General features: G+C 44.0%; 1 protein-coding gene across 1 annotated transcript in view; it reads right to left on the reverse strand.

Annotated features, from left to right (window-relative positions):
- The window catches only part of LOC115094721 (exocyst complex component 1-like), a 340,680-nt gene extending 324,047 nt beyond the window's left edge, over positions 1 to 16,633 (reverse strand). The window contains exon 1 of the mRNA XM_029607978.1: positions 16,564 to 16,633. The gene's annotated coding sequence lies outside the window, so the exon portion shown is untranslated. The remainder of the gene's footprint in view (positions 1 to 16,563) is intronic.
- Positions 16,634 to 22,378: the final 5,745 nt, after the last annotated feature.

The following is a 22,378-nucleotide window of genomic DNA, read 5'->3' on the forward strand; positions in this document are numbered from 1 at the left end:
TCAGTTGGGTGTGTTGGATGTTATAGTTTTGAGAATGGAAGTTGTTGGAGTTGTCCCAGTAGGCTTCACAGTTCACACTAAGGGACCCTGTAAGAACAGTGTCTTAAAGAGCCCTCACAGACCCATGGGTGCTGCCTTGATCGAAGAAGAAGTATGTTTTCTTGTTTGAAAGAGCTGGTTGAATTTTTGGAGAATTTTGATCGGCTTGCATCAGTAGAGCAAAAATCCCCCTGCTCTGAGGATCTAGATTGCAGCGGTTTGGCCTACAAGCAGTTAACAGTGGGACTAAACAACCAGGGTTTGTGAGAAGTTGGATCACTCCGATTTTACAGAAGGCTTTTTCAGGTTTTTTCTGTTGGTTTTTTTTTTTAATATTATTTACCAGCCTATGACAACTGAGGAGGTGAATTTCCCTACCCTCTATGGGGAAGGTTTTATGGACACTGCTTCAGAGCCAAAGAAAAGAGTAAAAGGAGAAAGAAAACAAATAAAGAAACCATAACACTGGGGATTGTAATTTTTTGTTGATGATAATGGTGTTTGCGATTCTGGCATGGATTCTTTTCTTTAAGTTAAGGTAAACCTATTTTTGTTGAATACCATATAAATCTGCTTTGTGAGTTTCTCCATGTGGTTCCTGGCTGCAGAAGAATGCTATTAGTGAGTGTTACATGAAAGTGAGAGACTGTCCGAGATCACCAAGTTTTAACCCAGTTTCCTGTGCAGACACACAGCTCTTCTGCCCTCCTGGATACTTCTCTCACTATTCTTGATTTTCAGCGTTTTACAACTAAGGAAGAGGAATCCCACTGGAAATTACATGGAGCTTTTTTAGTGAAAGATGTGGCCTGGATTTAGGACTTCCCTGCTGCCTTTAACTACCATTCACCTTTTGTTGTATGAACAGCATTATCCTTCTCACTTGTCAGCTAATGCTTTATTCACTACTCTTTCTAAAACAATTTGGTATCCAGGTTTGCAGACGCTTTGTGAGGATTTTGTTTTTAATTGTAAGATTTGTGCAGTTTCCACTTCTTGACGTGGTCGTCAGATACTTGAGGGACACATCCCACAAGGTCCTTATCTGGAGTGGCACTGTGATTTCACTGATATGATTGACACCTGTCAAGGTTATCGTTATCTCCTCGTTTGTGTCTGTGCCTTCTCACAATGGGTTGAGTCTATTCCCTGTAAATGTGAAACTGCAAAGGTTATGGCAGATGCCCTTCTCACTCACATTATTCCTAGATTTGGTCTTCCCTATAACATTATAACAGGTAATGGTTCTCATTTCCGTAATTAGTTACTCACTACTTTGAAGTCCTGTCTTTTGTTTGATTGGAGATATGTCAGTGTATATTCTCCTACATCTAATGGCCTGGTAGAGTGCTGTAATGGGGTTCTTAAGACAAAACTGGGTCAACATGTCCTACACTAAGCAAACTTGGCTGCAAGCTCTACCCGCAGTCTTAATGGTTCTGCTCAATTCTCCTCTGCGCAGCTATAAATTAACTCCTTTCAAACTCTGATCTAGTCGTTGCATTTTACTCTTGAATACTGGCAATTCTTTGCCTATAACTAGTTTACTTGATCTGTCTGTTTTTGCTAGAAATGTACAGATTGCTATTTATTTATTTATTTATTTTTGGTTTTTTATATACCGATCTTGCATTGGATGCAAATCAAACCGGTTTACAGTGAAACAATTCAACTTGCCTAAGAGCATTACATGGAACAAAGAACATGGAACAAATAAGAGTGCTTGTGAGCATTACATAAACAACTAGGAACAATTAAACATTTGAACATTTAGAAACCTTTGGTAACAATTCTTATACAGAATGTGAGTAAATGTGTCATTAATGTTAAAACAAAATCAGGCAAATGATTGTCTGGATTGAGAAGGAATACTGGGACGGTAGAATGAGGGCAGACATGGGGGATGGAGGATAGGATGGAGGGGTGAATAGAAAAGAAGGTGTAAGATAGGGGAGGATTTAGGGGTGAATTAATAACATATAGAACCAATCAAAGTTGTCGTGGGTAGTACATTGTGGGCCTTCAAGGAAAAGCAAGGCTGAATAGCCATGTTTTCAGTTTTTTCTTGAAAGAAATCTGGCAGGAGTCTTGTCTGAATTCTGGTGGTAGGGTGTTCCAATGGGTAGGACCTGCGGTAGATAGTGCCCTATTACTTAGCGAGGTTTTGGCTTGAGGGACGAAAAGGGTGCCTTGGTAAGCTTTTCTGATTGGTCTCGTGGATTTGTTGGTGCGTAGCTGAAATGTGAGATCCATTGGGGCTGAGTTGTGTAAGGATTTATGCATGATGGTCAGAACTTTGTATAGAATTCTGTATTTGATCAGTAGCCAATGGAGGTTGTAGAGGATAGGTGTGATGTGGTCTCTCTTATTAGAGTTGGTCAAAATCCTGGCCGCAGAGTTCTGTAACATCTGAAGAGGCTTAATGGTGGTAGCTGGTAGACCGAGTAGCAGAGAGTTACAGTAATCAATTTTGGTAAGGATGAAAGATTGTAGAACCAAGTGGAAATCTTGAAAATGCAGGAGCGGTTTTAGCTTTTTCAGAACTTGTAATTTAAAGAAGCAATCTTTTGTCGTGTTGTTTACAAATTTTTTTAGGTTGAGCTGATTGTCGAGGAGCACTCCTAGGTCTCTTACGAAGGCTGAATTATTGAGGTTGTTCTGGATAGTTGATGTAAGGTTGGAGGGAGAGTTGAAGACTATTTGTGGTTGACCATTTAAGGGTGAGGCTGTTACTCTAAAGGGGTTGTCTTCCTGGGAGATGATGAGGTATTCCGTCTTGTCTTTGTTGATTATTAGATTGAGTTTAGTGAGGAGGGCGCTGATTTCATGAAAGCAATTCTCCCAGAAGATTAAAGAATTTTGTAGGGATTTCTTAATCGGGATGAGAATTTGGACGTCGTCCGCGTAAATGTAGTGTTTGATTTTCAGCTTAGAAAGGAGGAGGCAAAGAGGTAGCAGATAGATGTTAAAAAGGGTAGGGGAGAGGGAAGAGCCTTGAGGGACTCCCAGGTTTGAGCTGATTGATTGTGATTCTTTGTTATTGATTTTTACCTTGAATGATCTGTTTCTGAGAAAAGAGCGGAACCAGTCGAGGGCAGTGCCTGAGATACCAATATCAGCTAGTTGGTGGAGAAGGATTGAGTGGTTGACCATATCAAAGGCCGCCGATAGGTCGAGGAGAATAAGTAGGTGTGGTTGTCTTTTTTCTGAGCTCAATAGAACGGTGTCCATGAGAGAAATCAGAAGGGATTCTGTGTTTCGGGATTTACGAAATCCGTATTGCGATGGAGCCAGAATCGTGTAATCTTCTAGGTAGTGTGTGAGTTGTTTATTTACTATTTTTTCAATGATCTTGGCGATGAAGGGTAAGTTGGCTATGGGACGGAAGTTGGATGGATCATCTGTTGACAAATTAGGTTTTTTTAGTAGAGGTTTCAGTATGGCTTGCTTGAGAGAGTCGGGCACTTGACCTTGGGTTAGTGAGCAGTTGATGATTTCTGCGATGGGTTTTGCTATGGTATTTGGAATTGAGATGAGAAGGTTTGAAGGGATGGTGTCTAGCGGATGAGAAGAGGGTTTGAGTTTCTTTAGGATATTCGTAACTTCGAGAGAAGAGGTAGTCTCGAAGGATTCTAGCCTATGGTTCTGATGTGATCTTGTGGTTTGCGAGATGGGAGTAAGTGGATTGGGGGTGAGAAGTGTTTGGTGAGATTTATAATTTTTTTCTCGAAGAAGGCGGCGAGTTCTGTGGCTTTGGAGAGAGCTTGCTCGTCTGGAATGGAAGGAAGAGAGGGTTTGGTGAGGGCGGAGACGTATGAAAAAAGAGCTTTAGAGTCAAAGATGAAGTGGTGAATTTTTTTAGCGAAAAAGTCTCTTTGTTTTGAAGATGGTGTTCCTGTATTTGTTGAGTGTGGCCTTGTAGCTTGCTAGAGTTGTGGTTGAAGGATTTCTGCGCCAGATATGTTCTATGTTTCTGAGCTCCGATTTGATGGCCTTCAGTTCAGGAGTGAACCAAGGTTTTCTGTTGTCCTGGGCCTTGTGAAGCACCTTGGTAGTTAGTGGGCAGGTTTGGTCTGCAACTTTGTTAGTAATCGCGTGCCAAGACGTGATGGCTGAGTTCCCATTGGAGAGGTCGAGCTGTGTTAGTTCCTTATCAAGATGATTGGTTATGACTTCACTGGAGCAGGGTTTCCTGAACTGAATAGTGGTTTTGGGGAATGGAGGGGGCAATGTGTCTGCTGTCTTAAGGACTGTTGTGATGATTAGGTGGTCCGACCAGGATACTAGTGTGCAAGTTGGACGAGATGAGAGAGAGATGCCTTCATTCACGAAAATCAGATCCAACGTATGGCCTGCTTTGTGAGTTGGGTTGACAATGATCTGTTTGAAACCCAAGTGTTTGAGTGAGGATGGGAAAGATTCGCAGTTATTGGAACGTTTGTTCAGGTCTACATGTAAATTAAAGTCTCCTATAATTAGTGCAGGGGAGTCATAGTTGATGTGTTTAGTTATATATTCTATCAAGGGAGATGGGTCGGCTTCTAAGTTTCCTGGTGGGGCATAGATCAGGCATATTTGCAGCTGTTTGGATTTGAAGTAAGCACATTCCAGGTTCGAGATTGAGTGGGATTGTTGCAGGGTTATCTTCAGGTGTTTCTTCGCTGCGAGAAGTAGTCCGCCTCCTCTTTTTTTAGGTCTGGGGATCGAAAAGATGTCGTAGGTTTGAGTGGGGAGTTGATTTATAAGTACTGCGTCCGTGGGTTTTAACCAGGTTTCTGTGATGGCACAGATGTCTGGGTTGGCCTCTGAGAGATAATCATTTAGAATGTGGGATTTTTTAGAAAGGGATTGGGCGTTGAAGAGAGTCAAAGAGAACAGAGTGAAGCCTAGTAGTTGTGTAAGTGGTGAAATGATGATAGGGATTAGTTTCTTCTGTTGGATGAGGAATCTGTGGAGGGTTCTCCTTGTATCTAAGGTGTTTGCTGATGAGAGGGATGGTAAAAGAATGCATTTTGAGAGAGAAGTGAGCTCTTTAAGGCCTTAGACCAACAGATAGAATGCGAGACTGAGTCTGAGGGGGGGGGGCAAAGGGGAGGTAGGGATAGCAGGGAGAGAGGCTGCCCTACCGGGCTGCACTAAGGGACGCACAAAGGGGCAGGCCCCTTTGTCGCGCTCCTTCGGCGCGCGGCGCCTGCAGAGAGTGCCGGGGTTTAAAGCCTCAGAAGAGCCCTCCTTATTGGTCCTCGGGCTTCCCTCCTCGATTGGTGGATCCTCGGGTAGGAGGCGGAGCCCGAAGACTGTGGGGAACGTCGGGACGGTGCGATGAGCCTCATGGCTGGTGGGGGAGATGTCGGTGGAGGTAGGGGATTTTTGCAGGCCTTACCCCGATGGGCTCTCGCGCCGGCCACGCAGGCCCTGGCGCCCACCCCTTTCTGGTCGCGTCTCGTACTTCACCGGGTCTGGGTGCGCGAAGAAGAGGGCGCCTGCAGAGAGTTCCGGGGTTTAAAGCCCCAGAAGAGGCCTCCTTATTGGTCCTCAGGCTTCCCTGATAGGATAGATCCTACCCAAGGAGGCTCTGTGTTCGGCAAGTTGATTGTGCAATCATAGGAACGATGCGGGGGTAAGGTGTCCACGGCCTTCTTGGAGAACACATCAGCAAATGAAGAGTATTGTGGTGGAAGGCCGGGAGGAGAGAATGAAGCATTCAGGCAAGGCAGGGGCGAGACGGAGTCCAGGCAGTGGCCATAGCAGGAGGAACCCCAGCAAGAGAGCTGTAAGGTGGCCCAGTCAAACTGCGGTGTCTGTTGCTGTAGCCATGGCAGTCCCAGAACCACAGAATGTATGACTTTGTCCAGAATGTGAAAAGAAATGGTTTCTACGTGCAAAGACCCTGTGCAGAGCTGAATAGGGGCCGTGGTGTGAGTAACCTCATCAGGTAGTAGTTCTCCATGGATGGACGAGAGGAGGGTACTGGGGAGCGGATGGTGGGGATCCGGAGATGCTCAGTCAGTTGTTTTAAAATAAAGTTCCCATCCCCAGAATCCACCAGAGCCAGGAGCAGTCCTCCTGCTGAACCTAGGCCTGGGAGTTACCCGGACAGACTGAACACGAAGCTATGGCTTGTCCGGATTTGAAGTAGTACAGGCAGCGGCCGGATTGCTGGCAACAGCGTCGTTCCTTGGAAGAAAGTCTGCTCCGGCCCATCTGCATTGGCTCATCCTCAGCTTTGCTCTGGACTGCGTTCAGTCTGGGTGAAGACAAACGTCGAGTTTGGAACGAGCCTGGCGTAGGTTTTATGGACACTCTAGACTCCTGTGAGTGCTCTTTCAGGCGGCGGTCGATGCAACCAGCAAGGTCTATCAAAGATTCCAGGGATGCAAGCAATTCATGAGCAGCCAACTCATTTTTAATCTGCGAACTCAGTCCTTCAAGAAAATGGATCATAAGCAGTCTGAGTCCCAGTGAAGTTCCGACGAAAGGGTCCTGAATACTATGACATAGTCAGTTAATGGTCGAGATCCTTGTTGGAGAAGAGATGACCCGGAAACGGCTCTTCTGCTTGGATCGTCGAAGACTGAGCGAAATGGGCGAGAAACCCAGGCAGGTCTTGAAGAACCGGGTCAGCATGCTCCCAGAGAGGTGATGCCCAGGCCAAGGCCTTACCACCCAGAAGGGAAAAGATGTAGGTCATCTTGGTGATCACATCTGGGAAGTAGGCCGGTTGCAGGCAGAAGTGCATATTACATTGATTCAAGAAAACCCTGCACATAAGAGGGTTCCCAGAAAAGCATGGAGGTGCCAGCAAGGGCACGGTAGGCCGAGGGACCAGCATAGAGGTGGAGGAATTGAGCTTGGTAGACGTTATGGCAGCAGTCACGGTAGCGTCTAAATGAGTGCTTAAGTTATCAATGGCTGCTGCCAGTGTTTCCAAGAACTTTTGTTGCTCACTGATTCTTTGTGCCAGGACAGGGATGGCCTGGAAAGCTGAGACCTCTGCCAGGTCCATGGACTTGGCAATCTGTTAGGATTCGTGGTTTCGTGGACCCTTGGCCCGAGATGAGGGTTGATACCACCTGTAGGGAGGAGCCCCACAGGTCCTCACCGTTGGGAGACGAGGTCAGTTGTAGCAGGAGATACAGTAGTGTTTAGGGGAACAAAGTGTCTTGCATCACAGCCACGTCATCGCAGGAGCTAGTAAGATTACTGTGGGGGATCCCGAGGAGCGAGATAAGAGACATAGTTCGGAATGAACCCACAGTATACAGGCAGAACTGGAAATGCAAGTACCAGAGCAGGAACCTCCGAGAGAGAAGCACTAGGCAGGCCCCAAGGAGTGAGGAGCGCGAGACATGAACTTCTGGAGGTCCGCAGCAGAGACTGTTGTTATTAATCTGTTGCAAGGAGTTAGCAATCTGATGTTATTTGTTGCAAGGAGTAGCAATCTGTTGTTATTTAGGAGAGTTGTGGGTGGATCCTTGGACCGATGGCAGATGACCACACCCCCGGGGGGGGGGAAAGATCCCGAGAGGGACCACCGGTCAGGCTCAGAGTATGGAGACAGACACACACTAGTTCTTTTATTAGACTGTTTACTGAACCACCAGAGGTGGCAGTAGTGAGCTGGAATGCCCGGCTGGGCTGTAGTCCCTCAGTTACTGGAACAGCGATCCCTGGAAGCTGAGCTGTAGAGAAACTGAAATATAGTGAGTAGGCAGGGTATGCAGAGTTCATGAACTGAGTCAGATGGTAACAATGTCTCATTGAAGCCCAGGAGCAGCAACTATAGGCCCTCGAGGAGCGAGTACCTGGTTCCAGGGAAAGCTCTGAGAGAGCGATGGTAACTCACTGATGTAGTTGGCAGTCAAGACTTCCAGGCAGAAGAGAGTACCGAGTAAGTCTGGGAATGAGGGCCCTTGAGGAGCGAGTACTGGTTCCAGACTATCACCTGAAAAACAAAAGGAGAGAGCAAGGCCCCCGAGGAGCGGGTACCCCTAGTAAGTCCGAGGAGGCAGAGTAGCTTAGGTAGAGTAACCCTTGTTAACTCGATGTGTTAGCAAATTCCAAGACCTTATATATCCGTCGCGGGTGACGTCATCTTTCAGGGACGCCCCTGAGGTTCGCGCCATCGCCGGTACTTCAGTCAGGGCCGCACCGCGGGCACGCCCCTAGGCCTCCAGGAACAATGGCGGTTTGCAGGGTCTAGCCGATCCAGGGATGCCGGAGGACTTCGGCAGAACAACGCCGCGGCAGCCAATCTTCCCGCAGATGAAGAGGGAGGCGCCAAATAGGTAAGGAGGGCGGAGAGAGGGCGTCGGGAACCGACGGACACAACAACTGCCCCAAGGGGTGGGGCTGTGTAGCGAGAGAGGCTCTGGTGTGATGATGTAGGCTGTCCTACAGAGCGGGGAAACCCGAGTCGAATCTCTGAAGTAGTAACGTAAGCAAACCCTGAGGAGCGGGGCTGCGCATGATGGAATCTCTGGTAGAGAAACAAAGGCACTACTCCAAGGAGCGGGGAGGTGCAGAGTACAGTCACTTGGTGTAGAACGTAGGCACTGCCCAGAGGAGCGGGGAAGCATGGAGTCGAATCTCCAAAGCAGTAAGGCAGTTCCGAGGGACAACACCGAGGAGATCAGGGAGGCCGGCAGGCAGGAGATCTGGAAGGCGCATGGCTAGCCCGAGGAGCAGGAAAGCCCAGAGACAAGGTCTCCAACGTGAGCGCAAGCAGGCCCCCGAGGAGTGGGTACCCTAGCCAGAGTCCAGAGTAGCAGGTAGATCCGATATGGGAACCACAGGTCCGAGGAGACAGGAGCAAGCACCAGTAGTAAAGGAACTTGTTGCCAAGTCAGCTAGAAAGGGGGAAGGTGGTGCTTAAGAATCCCAACTTTGTGATGTCATCAGTCGGGATGCCCCTGAGGTTCCCACCATTGGGCCTTCAAAGGAAGGCCCAGTGGCATGTGCACGCGCCTATGAAGGCCCAGAGTTGGCATGGGTGGCGGCCGTCTGCAACCGATGGTCATATTACAACTAAACTGGATATTTCAGGAATTCTGTAAACATCTGAAACTGAGGTAGCGGGTCCTCCATCAATGATTATATCATTGGTTCTAGAGCCAGATCGTGACCTAATTCTAAGACTCTTTTTCAGGCATCGCTCAGATACCTTTCTAAACTTGACTGTTCATGTTTTTCCAGATGTGTTAAGCCAGACACAGAAGAGAAGACAAGAATTTCTGCTTCTTAGACCCCGAGTACTTCAAATAGGGGCCCTCTTTAAGATTAAATTTGCTTGAAAATGTTGTATTAAATATAAAGATCATTCATGTATATTTTTTTCCTTCTCAATTAACTTTGTACTTGAGTGATAAGGTGGCTCCTAATACTTCTTCTGTTCCTCTAGATCCCAATTATTCTTCAAGAATTGGTGTTTAAACCTAATAATTTTATATCCTCTGCATTGCTCTGCTTTTTGCATGGTTTGTTTTTTGGGGCTGTGTAATTCAAATCGCCCCATTGTGGACTTTGGTAATTAGAACAAGTTATTTACCTTAAGGCTGAGGAGCCAAGATGCCGACGCATAGGGCGCAGGAGAGAGTTACTCCGCTGGCCCAATTCCTTTTAATTACATTTCAACTAAGAATTACCTGTGAAAAAATGCTGCACACCAAGCGGAAGGTGGATGAGACGATGAGACGATGGTGCAAGGAAGGTGGATGAGACGATGAGATGATGGTACAAGGAAGAGGGATTCAGTTTTGTTAGGAACTGGGGAACCTTTTGGGGAAGGGGGAGTCTCTTCCGAAGGGATGGGCTCCACCTTAACCAGGGTGGAACCAGACTGCTGGCGCTAACCTTTAAAAAGGAGATAGAGCAGCTTTTAAACTAGAACAAAGGGGAAAGCCGACAGTCGCTCAGCAGCGCATGGTTCAAAGAGGTATCTTCAAAGGATACTAATGATGCATTAGAATTAGGGCATTCCGACAGTGAGGTTCCAATAATAAGAAAAGTAGTCCAAGTGCCTGTAACTAAAAACTCACCTGAGCTAAAAAATTCTAACTTATCCCTATCAATTAAAAAGCAGAATGAAAATACAAACAAAAAATAAACTTTGAAATGTTTGTATGCTAATGCCAGAAGTTTAAGAAGTAAGATGGGAGAATTAGAATGTATAGCAGTGAACGATGACATAGACTTAATTGGCATCTCAGAGACATGGTGGAAAGAGGATAACCAATGGGATAGCGCTATACCGGGGTACAAATTATATCACAAAGACAGAGAGGAGCACCCGGGAGGAGGCATGGCGCTTTATGTCCGGGATGGCATAGAGTCCAACAGGATAAACATCCTGCATGAGACTAAATACAAAATTGAATTTTTATGGGTAGAAATCCCTTGTGTGTCTGGGAAGACTATAGTGATAGGGGTATACTAGCGTCCACCTGGTCAAGATGGTGAGACGGACAGTGAAATGCTAAGAGAAATTAGGGAAGCTAACCAAATTGGTAGTGCAGTAATAATGGGAGACTTCAATTACCCCAATATTGACTGGGTAAATGTGTCATCGGGACACACTAGAGAGATAACGTTCCTGGATGGAATAAATGATAGCTTTATGGAGCAATTGGTTCAGGAACCGATGAGAGAGGGAGCAATTTTAGATCTAATTCTCAGTGGAGCACAGGACTTGGTGAGAGAGGTAATGGTAATGGGGCAGCTTTGCAATAGTGATCATAATATGATCAAATTTGATTTAATGACTGGAAGAGGAACAGTGTGCAAATCCAAGGCTCTCGTGCTAAACTTTCAAAAGGGAAACTTTGATAAAATGAGAAAAATTGTTAGAAAAAATCTGAAAGGAGCAGTAAAAAATGTTCAAGAGGCGTGGTCATTGTTAAAAATTACCATTTTAGAAGCACAGTCTAGATGTATTCCACACATTAAGAAAGGTGGAAAGAAGGCAAAACTATTACCGGCATGGTTAAAAGTGGAGGTGAAAGAAGCTATTTTAGCCAAAAGATCTTCATTCAAAATTTGGAAGAAGGATCCAACAGAAGAAAATAGGATAAAGCATAAAGTTGGCAAGTTAAATGTAAGACATTCATAAGACAGGCTGAGAGAATTTAAAAAGAAGTTGGCTATAGAGGCAAAAACTCACAGTAAAAACTTTTTAAAATATATCCGAAGCAGAAAGCCTGTGAGGGAGTCAGTTGGACCGTTAGATGATCGAGGGGTTAAAGGGGCACTTAGAGAAGATAAGGCCATTGCAGAAAGATTAAATGATTTCTTTGCGTTGGTGTTTACTGAAGAGGATGTTGGGGAGGTACCCGTAATGGAGAAGGTTTTCATGGGTAATGATTCAGATGGACTGAATCAAATCACGGTGAACCTAGAAGATGTGGTAGACCTGATTGACAAACTGAAGAGTAGTAAATCACCCGGACCAGATGGTATACACCCCAGAGTTCTGAAGGAACTAAAAAATTAAATTTCAGACTTATTAGTAGAAATGTATATCCTGTCATTAAAATCATCCATTATACCTGAAGACTGGAGGATAGCTAATGTAACCCCATGTTTAAAAAGGGCTCCAGGGGCTATCCGGGAAATTACAGACCGGTTAGCCTGACTTCAGTGCCAGGAAAAATAGTGGAAAGTATTCTAAACATTGAAATCATAGAACATATAGAAAGACATGGTTTAATGGAACAAAGTCAGTATGGCTTTACCCAAGGCAAGTCTTGCCTCACAAATCTGCTTCACTTTTTTGAAGGAGTTAATAACATGTGGATAAAGGTGAGCCTGTAGATGTAGTGTACTTGGATTTTCAGAAGGAATTTGACAAAGTTCCTCATGAGAGGCTTCAAGGAAAAAAAAAAGTCATGGGATAGGTGGCGATGTCCTTTCATGGATTATAAACTGGCTAAAAGACAGTAGGATTAATATGGACAATTTTCTTAGTGGAAGGGTGTGGGCAGTGGAGTGCCTCAGGGATCTGTATTGGGACCCTTACTTTTCAATACATTTATAAATGATCTGGAAAGAAATACGACAAGTTAGGTAATCAAATTTGCAGATGATACAAAATTGTTCAGAGTAGTTAAATCAGAAGCAAATTGTGATAAATTGCAGGAATACCTTGTGAGGCTGGAAAATTGGGCATCAAAATGGCAGATGTGAATCGGTTTTTTACTCTTTCGGATAAAAGAAAGACTAGGGGGCACTCCTTGAAGTTGGCATGTGGCACATTTAAAACTAATCGGAGAAAGTTCTTTTTCCCTCAACGCACAATTAAACTCTGGAATTTGTTGCCAGAAGATGTGGTTAGTGCAGTTAGTGTAGCTGTGTTTAAAAAAGGATTGGATAAGTTCTTGGAGAAGTCCATTACCTGCTATTAATTAAGTTGACTTTGATAATAACCACCGCTATTACTAGCAACGGTAACATGGAACAGACTTAGTTTTTGGGTACTTGCCAGGTTCTTATTGCCTGGATTGGCCACTGTTGGAAACAGGATGCTGGGCTTAATGGACCCTTGGTCTGACCCAGTATGGCATGTTCTTAGATTCTTAATACATTAAGATTTCTGTTGCGCTCGGGACCGCGCGCATGTTATAAAATCCAGGGTTGGCGCACGCAAGGGGGCGCACACTTGTGCACCTTGCGCGTGCCAAGCCCGAGGAGAGCCCCAATAGCTTTTCCCGTTCCCTCCAAGGCCGCTCCGAAATCGGAGCGGCCTTGGAAAGAACTTTTTCTCTCCCCCCCCCCACCTTCCCCTCCCTTCCCCTATCTAACCCACCCCCAGCCCTAACTAAATCCCCTCCCGTACCTTTGTTGAAAAAGTTATGCCTGCCTGAGGCAGGCGTAACTTGCGCGCGCCGGCTCGCTTTCCCCGGCACAGGCCGCTGTGCATGAAGGTTCAGCCCCGCCCTGCCCTGTCACCACGCCCCCGGCCCCGCCCCCTGCCAACCCTCAAACCGCCATCATGCCCGCCCCCGAACTGCCCGTTTTTGAAAGCCCCAGGACATACGAGTGTCCCAGGGCTTGTGCGCACCGCCGAGCCTATGCAAGATAGGCTCGGCGCGTGCAGGGGCAGGCAGGGACAGCTTTTCGGGGGTTACGCATGTAACCCTTTGAAAATTTGCCCCTTATTGTGCATTTTGTAGGTTCAAATAAGTATTTCTACCAATGAAATTCATTAATGTACAATGTTATTTAGTTGCGATATGTATATAAGGTCATGGGTAATTGCCAATAGAAAATGGTCCTGCATTATGCTCTAATAGACTGCTGACTTTTCAATAAATGGCAGTGATGTTTCTCACAGAAACGCTGACATGAAGTATAAATATATGATGTAGGAAACAACTCCAAAACATGGTCTGCATTTGGATTTGTTCACTACCCTGGGACATTAGAAGCTAAGTGAATGTGGGTTTTTTTCTTTTGACCATTCGAAAAAATATATTAACGGTACAGCAAAGGATTATGGATTGTGGATTTTACTTGCATAAATACATTTTTTTAAAATTTTACTGAAGGGATACTGGGGACCAATGATTATATAAAGGCCTAAGAATATTTGTTGCGCGCCTCGTCCACGTCCGGCAGGCGCACGGACCTGCTCACCTCTCTGGCTCCTCTGCAGGTCCCAGGTTTGCCTCCCCAGCGGCAGCTGCGAGCTCCTCCGGGCCTCGGCATCCCGCGACAGCGGTCACTAGGCCTTCCACTCCGCACCAGGCCTCACGCTGGAGTTCGGCATCTCCAGTGGCGTTTGCCACGTCCCTACACACGCGCAAACTGCCTGTCCTCTTGTAGGGCCAGGGGCGGGTCCTAGCTCCGTGGCGCGCCCTGATTGAAGGAACTACTTAAGGAAGTTCCTGCCTTCACTTCCTTGCCTTGGCAATCGGGTCGGTATTGTATTGTGTGCTAGATTGTCACTGCATTCTAAGCCTTGTTCCAGTCTCATTCCAGCCTTATTCCAGTCTCGTTCCCGCCTTGTTCCTGCATCCTACTGCTCCAGCATCCCTCTGTTCCTGCGTCTGTCTGTTCGTCTCCCAGGTAGTACTCTTGGACTGTCTCTCTCTGGTACCAACCTCGGCCTGTTCCTTGACCTTCCTGTCTGCTGCCTGCATCCTGACCTCTGCCTGCCTTGTGACCTCATCTAACCTCTGGAACCTGACCTCTGCCTTGTTGATTACTCCTCGGACTGACCCTCGGATTCTGACCTCTGCCTGACTGACCACCTCTCCTGATTCTGGCTCTGTCCCTTGCCTTGCCATTGCCTATGTTGTTCTGGTCCTCCTTGCTCTATCTGACCTACAGTCTCGAGTCCAACTGCGCTCCCTTGCTGTCCATGGGCACGCCTGTTTACTACTTCTCCAGGAGACCCTGCGAGGCCCACCTAAGTCCAAGCGGCCTGGGTCCCTACGGGCTGCACCCAGTGGGACCACAGGATTCTAGTGGTGAAGCTCATCCAAGCCTCTGTCTCCTCCAGTGCTCCGCCCCCTGGGGGCAGGTGCTTCCTGGTCCCTACCAGGGAGCCGTTCTCCACTGCTCCAGGACAAGGGTCCACTCTCGAGCAAGCAATATTAGTGTGTATTTAACAATGAGTTGCGTGAGCACTGTGGCTATTTAAGTATGAAGGTACTATAATTTAGGAGCAACAACATTTCAAACAGTACTATTGTAGGGTTTTGTGGTATTTATTATTTATTTCAAGTTTAATTTACACCATTCCTTCCTTTTATATATTGTTTCTTTGATGGGGTGGTCTTCCACCAATCTCCATTTTTACTATCTCTTCTGAACCAAATGCATGACAGGATAGCTGTGAAAGTGATCCCATGAAAGCAAGATAAGGGGAACTGGAAGGAAAAGCAGAATATTGATTCTAGCAACTGCAGATTGCAACTGTCAGAGGAAGGCTGGCCTGTATTCCTAGATTTTTCCTGGTTCACAGAGGATAGTGATGTTTAGAAATGGGATATTATACTAAAGGAAAACATTCTAGCCCCTCAGTTTTAAATCTCAGTCTCAGATCTGTAGCTCAAAGGGTAAGCGGAAAAAGAAAAAAAAAAAGCATTCCGGCACAGTTTTAAATTTCATATCTGCAGCTCAACCGACCTTAATCAGCCTCCATATCCTCTAGTATTGGTCTTCTTACATTTCTTGTCCTATATCTCACCTGTGTATCCTTTGTCATCAAGGTATATATCCCTAACTCTGCTATTTCATGATGATGCATCCTGTACCCCACAGATCAGAGAATATGAATGTAAAAGGAAAAGGAAATATCAAAACAAGACATTATTTATAGAAACATTGCCGGCTAATTTTAAAACAAATGCAAATGCGCCCATACACATGCATATCAATACGCGAGCAAAGATACACTGGCATTTTAAATCATTTATGCACTTACATGGAATGTTTTAAATATACCAACTGCGCATACGTATGCACTAATTTTAAGCAGTTACTCGAGAAGAGGTAGCATACGTGTCTTCCATAGGACTTTGTTGGCTTTTACACACATATGTAGGCAGATTTTAAAACATGCTCAAGTGAGGGATAATCCAGTTTTTCCAATTAGTCCACCAGTTTGCCCAATTAATATCAAGATATTCCTTCCTCTCTGGTTCTTCATCCTGTACATCCCCCAGTTGACCCAGACCTCTCAGTCTATCCTGCAAGCCCTAAAACTTGAGATCTACAGATGTGGTCCTCATTTGGAGCAGCAGTAAATTTACACGGATAACGAGCCGATGCATGCCGCAGTCTCCGCTTTTAAAATTCGGAGTTCCACAGAAAACTGTTGGCCCCACCCAGAATGTCCATGCTCCACCCATGCCCAGCCCCTTTTCCACCCTATTATTTTTGCCATGTGCACCAGTATATACGCGAGTACTTCGCAGCTTTTTAAAATCCACATTGCTCACACGTGGCCCACATGGCTATTTTTGCCTGAGCAATGCTTTTAAAATCTCCCTCTCTATGTTTTGTCATCAGCTAAGAACATGAGAACATAAGAACATGCCATACAGGGTCAGACCAAAGGCCCATCAAGCCCAGCATCCTGTTTCCAACAGTGGCCAATCCAAGTCACAAGTACCTCGCCGGATGCCTAAGTTCAATGGATTCCATGTTGCTTTTCCCAGGGACAAGCAGTGGATTTCCCCAAGTCCACTTTAATAATGGTTTATGTTTTCTTCCAGCAGCTTGTCCAAACTTTTTTTAAACCCAGCTAATTAACAGCTAAGAATGTCAACACACACCACTAGTCACAAGAAATATATATTCCCATTTGCTAAAATAATCTGTCCTTGACTCTTCTAAAGTGATCCTTTCTATATGTATATGCAGCACAGCAATACGTTAAATCAGAAATCTCCATCAAACAAAATCACAAACAATGACCTCTCTAGTCAGGTGATCAGGTACCTGCTGAAACCAAACCTGCAGCTCTGAGAGAAGTAAAAAAAATAAAGATTCAATTCATTAGAGGAAAATGAAATTCAGAACCTGGCAAAAGATGGTAAGGAGTTATAGGAGAGAAGATTTTCTAGAACCAGCAGCAGCAGCAGCAGTTGAAGACGCAGTAGCAGAAATAGTAAGAATGTTAGTAACAGCAGATTCTTAAGCAGGAAAAACAATGTTCAACCTTTAGAGCCGTTTTTGTTCAGGAAACTGACTCATCTGAGAAATAAGAACAGGAAGTATAGAAAACTCATCAAAGAAAAGCAGAGTGTCGAAAGAAAAGGCAAAAGGAAAAGAAATAGTTACTGCATCCAGCACATGGTACAGGAATCAAAATAAGCATTTATTGTTTCTTGCCATAGTAATTAACTGTATATTAAAAGTCTTAGCTCAAGCGCACGCAAGACCATACATTTCTTTGCAGGGACAATACATATTGATGCATTTGTGTGTGACCTCTGCAATAATGTTCACATAAACTGAAACTCCAAATGTTCAAAATTACAGATTCTAAAGGACTTAATCTTTCAGTCATTAACACCGTAAGTAAAGATGAGGTGAGGTGATCAACCAATCAGCTGAGCAAATATTCTATATTTTAGAAAAATAAAGGAGAACATGAGGAGTGTTTAAATGATATCACAGGCCTTACTTAATAAAGATGCTGTGGTAACTCGAGCGGTAGCCCCTTAGCAACTGCCAGAGGAAAAAGGAGGCAGAGAGAAGTGCGCAACAAAACAAATGTTATCAGGCAGCACACCTTGAAGTTCAGGTCTCTCTCAAATAAGGACAATACAAGCAAAACAACAAATATAGGCAGCTCACCTTGACTTCAGATAAGTCCCAATCTTCTAGGCCCTGAGGTCTTCTACTCTGGTGAAGGGCTCCTCCCGTCACCCAGGGTACGCTGTGGATGTCTTAAGAAGGACTGGGCTAGACAGCTGGGCCCAATCCTTTAAGGTAGTCTGGGGGAGTTTTCTTTACACTCCCTCAAAGAATAGAGAAAATGCCCTATTTATCACATTTTCTTAGGTGCTAATAATACATTTAATACCAGGAATCTGGTCATGAAAAGGCCCCAACTTAAATCAAAAAGTATATTGATTTACATGCAGTATTTAAGTAATAATTTCTATTTCTATAATTAATGAATTACTGATTGCCAAACCAATAACTAGCCCTAAATATATTTAAATGGAAGAATGAACATATTTCTGTAATTCTCCATAGCTATTTCTTAAAAAGGAACATAAGAAAATAAGAAGTGCCATGTTGGGTCAGACCAAGGTGACCTTGGGCAAGTCACTTTACCCTCTGTTGCCTCAGGTACAAAATAAGATTGTAAGTCCTGTGGAGATAGGGAAATACATACAGTACTTGAATGTAATCCACTTTTATGCACACTTTGAAATACCAAACAGCAGAATATAAAAATCTAAATAAATAAATAAATAAATAAATAAACACGGTCCTGTTTCTCACAGTGACCAGTTAGAGTTCGAAGTACCCAGGGGATCCCATAAAGTAGATCTTTTCCTTTTAGTCACTCCCAGGGGTAAGCAATAACTTTCTTTAGTCTAACTGGCTGATAATATTTTATCGACTTTCTCTCCAGGAACTTGTCTAAACCAGTTTTAAACTTTGCTTTGCCAGTCTCTTTGACCATATTCTCGGGCAATAGATTCTACAGCTTGATCTATTAACGTAGATTTGAACCGCTTTACAGTTTCCTAGCCGACATATAAGCTTTATTTAACACATAGTTTCTATTATTAAGACTAGCCTTTAAGCCCGTTAAAACGGGCGAGATTCCATTGGTCAGACCGGCACGGTTAGAGCCGCTCTGTTCTCCACAACTTCCCTTTTCCTTCCATCCCCTCTCATCTTTCCTTTCCTTCCCCTCTCACCTCATCTACAACCCCGTCCCTCTCCCAGCCCTCCTCCACTCTTTTTTCTCTTCTCCAGAACATCTTACCCTTCCCACTTGTTCAGTCATATCCTCTTCCCTTTTCCTTCCCCTCTCACCTTCCCTTTCCTTCCGCTTCTCCCCTCTCCCTCAGCTCTCCTCCACTCCCTTTTTCTGTACTCCACTTTACCCTCCCCACTTACATCCTCTTCCTTCCCCTCCCACCTCCTCCACAACACTGTCCCTCTCCCTCAGCCCTCCTCCACTCCCTCTTCTCTTATCCAGAACGCGCGCCTGACGCTTAGATACCGCCACTGCTCCATGGGAGGTCTCCAGGGGTCTCTCTCTCGCGCGTGCCTCTCCACCGGGCTCGTTGCAGGCCCGCCCGACGCTCGGTGATGAGGCGCACACACGAGAGAGAGAGACCCCTGGAGGCCTCCCATTTCTATGTCTGTGCTGCCGCTTCTCCCCGCGCGAGAGAGAGACCCCTCTACTGCGCATTTGCAGCACGTCGGTCCAAGCCCATTTATATGGTAGATGTTATCGTTCTATGTTGGCACATGTTTAATTAGTAATATATACCAATTACAGTTTTTTTCTTATTGTGCCTTTCTGTAAACCGTTGTGATGGTGAATTAAATTAACGATGGTATAGAAGAGTTTTTAAATAAATAAAATAAATAAAAGAGTGAAAAAGTACTTTTTATGATTCGTTTTAAATCAGCTGGCTGTTAGTTTTATGGAGACTCTCCTTGTTTCTCATCAGAAAGCAGGGCTGAATTAGCCTTTACATGTGGGTGACGTCATTCAGCAGCACTGAATGGACCTCTCTCTCTTAGCTATTAGAGATTTTTCTTTGTGGAGCATATATGGGAATTCCCCCTTGGGCATTACCTCATGAACCCCCTCAGTCTTTTGTCATCTGAGCACCAGCACTGATGTGAAATGATCTCTCTGTTTTTTTCTGTGCATATCTTAAAATCCTTTTTCTTTAATGTTGTCTCATTGCCTCACTGTTTCAGCACCCCCAAGCAGCACATTTCAGTGCTACCAAAAAAAAACCATAAAAGTAAAATTAAGAAAATATTTTCTTCAGCATATCCAGTAAGAAGAAAGCCACGGCAAGTGGATTCAAGGAGTGCATTGTGGAAGGCAAATGTCTATTAATGATCATCATAACCTCTGCTACTGCTGCCTGGCATGGGAGCGCCGAGGACGACAGCGACTGGCTGCGGCTGTGGGAGAAGCTGAACCAGGGCCTGTTGGAGTGCGAGCGATGTGAGCAGGGCCATCCGTGGTGGGGCCGCGGATGGAGCGCACAAGAAGAAGCATGGTTATCATATAGGAATGGGGTTTCAAATTTCTGAATTATGTCCTAATGGATTTAAGTTTCTGGGACAAAATAGGGAAGGAAGGCGAGGGAGTGGTGTTGGTTGTGTGTTTAGGGACCATTTACTCAGGTATTTCTTTAGTGTGTAGCTGAATATGAAGGCATTCTTCTGAAACTGGACTTACAAGAGCCAATTTTTATTTTGTTATTATATTGTTCCCCCACACTGTAATTAGAGACTTGGGATAATATTTATAAAACGACTCTGGAATTAAGCATGAGGTATCGACCTTTAGTTATATTTGGAGATTTTAATTTGTATTATAAAGACAAGACTGACCCTAAGGTGTTAGGCTTTTCTTCATTTTTACAAAATTGCAGATTTTCCCAATTAGTATCAGGTGCATCCCATAATAAGTGCCATACATTGGATTTGTTTGTAGGGTCAGAGTATATGGGTGGGAATGGATTATTAAATAGGAAGGGGTATGAAGGAGTACTGTGGTCTGATCATAAGATTGTGGTTTTCTCATTAAAGGGTCAGATAAAGAGAATAGAAAATCATTTGTATTTGTATTTATTAAAATGTATTAATCACTTAACACAAAATAGGCCTAAGCGATTTACAGTAAACAAGCATAAAATTAAAATTGATGACAAAACATACACAATAAAAAAACATACAAGTAAGGACCAACCAACAACAGCACGGAATAAACATGGGCATAGAACGATAGAGGGTTCTTCAGAAGGAGTCTGTGATTTTTTTTAGAATTGTCATAAAGACAAAAGGAACCGTATCAGCCCACTATCAGCACGGACTAGCCATAGGCCTGCTGCAAAAGGAAGAACTTCAATTGAAGTCTGAATTTTTTAGATTATCTTTAAGACGGAGATCATATGGCAGTGAGTTCCATAAAGAAGGGGCTGCTATCAAAAATGAGGTTTCTCTGGTTGTAGTCAAACGGGCAAGATGAACAGATGGGATGTCTAATAGTCCATGATGGGATGATCTTAAATCCCGGGTTGGCTTATAAATCTTTAAAAGAGCATTGGACCAAGATGGAGAGTCAGGGTCAGCAATTTAAAGGTGGTCATAGCAATTTTATACCAAATGCGTTCATTTCAGGCTATTCAGAATTGGTGTAAAAAGATCATAGCAATTCGCATTCGATACAAGTCTGGCAGCTGAATTTAATAGCAATTGTAAAGGCTTAAGAGAATTCTTCAGTAAGCCTAATAGTAGAGTATTACAGTAGTCTACATGAGGAAAGATGAGTGCACGTACAATGGTGTGAAAATCAGAATTATGTGACGTAATCCAGCAATTAAATGTAATTTGTAAAAACCCGTTTTAATAACTGATTTAATTTGAGACTGAAATGATAAAGTTGCATCGAGAATGACGCCAAGACTTTTGATGGGATTGTTCAATGAAAAGGTCAAATTATCAAGGGTAATTGTGTCATTTTGAGGGGTAGAGTGAGGTCTATGTATCAACAAGAATTCAGTTTTTGCAGTATTAAGTGATAATTTGTTCTGGTGCAGCCATTGTTTTATAGATGACAAACAGATCTGAAGATGATCTAAAGTATTTTTCCAGGAACTTTATACTTTGATAATAAACTGAATATCATCAGCGTAGATTTTATATCCATCAATGATGCTTGCAAGAAGTTTAGTGATGGGAGCAAGATAAACATTAAAGAGCATGGTTGATAAGGCAGAGCCTTGTGGAACACCAGATTTTAAATGATGAACTTCATATTGCTGATGATTAAATTTAATTGACTGAGTACGGTCTTTAAGATAGTCAGAAAACCACTGTAGAACAGGACCAGCAATGCCACAATCGCGATGGCGGAAAAGCAAAATCTCGTGATCGACCATATCAAAGGCTGATGATATGTCCAGAGACACCAAAATATATTGGTGACCACTGTCGAGGCCACGTTTAATAGTGTCAATCATAAGCAGTTAATGGAGGGTCAATGAAGGACAAGAAGAGTAGATGTAAAAGAATTTAATTGGAAAATTTAGTAGGAGTGAATACCGGTATGAACCTGGTATGGATGATAGAATTGATAATTCATTGGTAAGGAACAGTAGTCCCAGTTTTGGATATATTGAGACCTTTTAAGTGGTATGTACCTCGCAGGTGAACTACCCCATGGTTTCCGGAGGAGTTTAGACATTTGTTTAGGGAAGTTAGGCAATTGAAGTGAAAATGGCAAAGAATGCAAACCAATCAATCATTCACCTGAATGTTGGAAAAAGAAAGCTAATTTTTATAGGAGTTGTGTTCAGAAAGAAAAGAAAAGTTTATTTTCTAGATCTTTATAATCAGTCAGTGGATTGTCCAGCTAAGAAGGTTTTTAAATGTTTTAATTCATTATTTTTAGTGGATAAGCAATCTGAGCCAGTGGCAATGCTTGATTGCAGTAATTTTTCAAAAATTTTTGATAAGAAAGTGCAACATCTTTTATTTAATATGCCAGGGAAGGGTCAGATTGGAATTATGAACAGGATGCCAGTGCCTAAGTAGAAAATAAGCTCTCATCTTCAAGGCAGGTAAATGGTGTGGGAATGCAGAAAAGTTTTAGTGGAAATGCACCTACTATAAT

The sequence above is a fragment of the Rhinatrema bivittatum genome, chromosome 6 (genome assembly GCF_901001135.1).
Source record: "Rhinatrema bivittatum chromosome 6, aRhiBiv1.1, whole genome shotgun sequence".
Taxonomy (NCBI): Eukaryota; Metazoa; Chordata; class Amphibia; order Gymnophiona; family Rhinatrematidae; genus Rhinatrema; species Rhinatrema bivittatum.